Raw genomic sequence first — 2833 nt, 5'->3', positions numbered from 1 at the left:
TATTTTTATTTATTTACACATACTAATAACTAGAATGATGCTCAAACATTTATCTCCCTATCTTTAAACATGCTTGTAAACTGCAGGAGCTGTTTGCAGGGCAGCAAAAGCAGCTATCTGATTCTTGAAAAGCCTCAGGGCTTGTGGCAATTAGTTATCTGATCCTTCCATGACATGTATTTTCATTGGAAGCTAAGCCGGGTCAGGCCTGGTTAGTACTTGGATGGGAGACCACCTGGGAATACTGGGTGCTGTAGGCTTCTACCATGATCTCAGAAGCTAAGCAGGGCCAGGCCTGGTTAGTACTTGGATGGGAGACCGCCTGGGAATACTGGGTGCTGTAGGCTTCTACCATGATCTCAGAAGCTAAGCAGGGTCAGGCCTGGTTAGTACTTGGATGGGAGACCGCCTGGGAATACTGGGTGCTGTAGGCTTCTACCATGATCTCAGAAGCTAAGCAGGGTCAGGCCTGGTTAGTACTTGGATGGGAGACCGCCTGGGAATACCAGGTGCTGTAGGATTATACCACAGTCTTTCGAGACTGAAGGTTGCCAACCATCTCCCTATACTGAACACTATCTCCCGATCTCGTTTGATCTCGGAAGCTAAGCAGGTTCAGGCCTGGTTAGTACTTGGATGGGAGACCGCCTGGGAATACCGGGCGCTGTAGGCTTATACCATAGTCTTTCGAGACTGAAGGTTGCCAACCATTCTTCTGCTTGGCTGCTCTGGGACCTACCAAAAATCAGGTCGCAATCCACCAGTGGGTCCCGACCTAAAGTTGGGAACCACTGGCCTGTATAATATTGACTCATTCTCACCACCATTTCACAGATGAAAATTAAGGATATGGTTGTAATGCCCCTGATCTCACACACACACGACACATAGCCCATGCACCCCATTACACAGTGTTGTCCACGAACTTGATTTGCTTTGCAACAGTCAGCCCTCCACTCACTAAACCACGGCTATAATCACTGTGCTTTTGCTTATGTATATAAGAGAAGACCATAATTGTTTCATAATACATAACCACAATTCAATGAATACCTCACAACATGGGGTTACATAATGCATAACATGTAATGCGTAACCACATAACATGGGGTCTGTTATGCATAACATGGAAAGCTGTGCACTACAGGCTGCCTGATGATCCAGAAATAAGCACTTTGTTCTTACAAAGAAACTCATTAGCGAAGATGCCCTGCACGATCCTGAGGGGGCAGTTCAGCCAGTCGGACACGCATGGCATCCTGCGGGTCCCGGGCCGCGCTCCCTCCATGCTCACTGCCTTGGGCGCTGGCAATGGTGCCAACACAGCACGGCCGAGAGCTGGGCTGAGCCACCTCCTGGGCGCGGGAGATCAGCCTGAAGGCGATCAGCCTGAAGAAAACACAGGTCATGGTTCAGGATGTGGACTCACCTCCCTGCATTACAATCTCTGCGCATGAACTGGAGGTTGTCCATGACTTTGTGTACCTTGGCTCAACGATCTCCGACACTCTTTCTCTCGATACAGAGCTAAACAAACATCGAGCTGCATCGGTAAAGCAGCTACCACGTTTTCCAGACTCACAAAGAGAGTCTGGTCCAACAAGAAGCTGATGGAACATACCAAGATCCAGGTCTACAGAGTTTGCGTCCTGAGTACACTTCTGTACTGCAGCGAGTCATGGACTCTTTGCTCACAACAGGAGAGGAAACTGAACGCTTTCCACATGTGCTGCCTCCGACGCATTCTCGGCATCACCTGGCAGGACAAAGTTCCTAACAACACAGTCCTGGAACAAGCTGGAATTCCCAGCATGTATGCACTGCTGAAACAGAGACGCCTGCGTTGACTCGGTCATGTCGTGAGAATGGATGATGGCCGGATCCCAAAGGATCTCCTCTATGGTGAACTCGTGCAAGGAAAGCGCCCTACAGGTAGACCACAGCTGCAACACAAGGACATCTGCAAGAGGGATCTGAAGGCCTTAGGGGTGGACCTCAACAGGTGGGAAACCCTGGCCTCTGAGCGGCCCGCTTGGAGGCAGGCTGTGCAGCATGGCCTTTCCCAGTTTGAAGAGACACTTGGCCAACAGACTGAGGCTAAGAGGCAAAGAAGGAAGGCCCACAGCTAGGGAGACAGACCAGGGACAAACTGCACTTGCTCCCGGTGTGGAAGGGATTGTCACTCCCGGATTGGCCTTTTCAGCCACACTAGACGCTGTTCCAGAACCACCATTCAGAGTGCAATACCAGAGTCTTTTGAGACTGAAGGTTGCCAACAACAACAACAACAGGTTGCCTGTAATAGCTAGGTGCATACATGTATACACATGTGCACTGGAGATTAAAAAATGCTACATTCACAAGCCAGGTGGAAATATAATTGCTTTAGATGCTAGGGAGGGGGCTGAACCCTGAAAAAAAAAATCCCGATCACCCAATTAAAGAGGTGGTCGGAGTTTGTTTGGCCTGGCCTGGACACGAGAGTCCAGCCCCTCCCCAAGGGGGAGGTGAAGGGGGCTGGGTCTAGCAGCCACGGTGGACCTTTTAAAAGGGGGCGAGACCCAGCCCTCTTCCTCCTTGTGCACGTGGGCACCGTGGGAATACCCGCCCGCCCGCCCTAGAGGCAGTCTGAGTTTAACTGGTCACCGTTTGGGACCGGGTAGGAATTTTTTGCTGCCTGCCAAGATTGGCCGAGGGGCAGGCAGTTTTTTCGCCTACCCCAGACTGTTATGGGCCTGGGGGTTACACCCCCCCTGTTTGCAAGGTGCCATTGGTCACTTTAAGAGGGCAGGTGGTGCGGGTTAGGAGGCATGAATGGGACTTTGGCATGCAC

General features: G+C 50.9%; 1 pseudogene; it reads left to right on the top strand.

Annotated features, from left to right (window-relative positions):
* The first annotated feature begins 550 nt into the window (after positions 1-550).
* LOC136633941 (5S ribosomal RNA) lies at positions 551-673 on the top strand (annotated as a pseudogene).
* The last annotated feature ends 2160 nt before the right edge of the window (positions 674-2833 follow it).

The sequence above is a fragment of the Tiliqua scincoides genome, chromosome 13 (assembly GCF_035046505.1).
Source record: "Tiliqua scincoides isolate rTilSci1 chromosome 13, rTilSci1.hap2, whole genome shotgun sequence".
NCBI lineage: Eukaryota > Metazoa > Chordata > Lepidosauria > Squamata > Scincidae > Tiliqua > Tiliqua scincoides.
The sequence above is the reverse complement of the archived record's forward strand: the minus strand, read 5'-3'. Positions and strand labels throughout refer to the sequence as shown.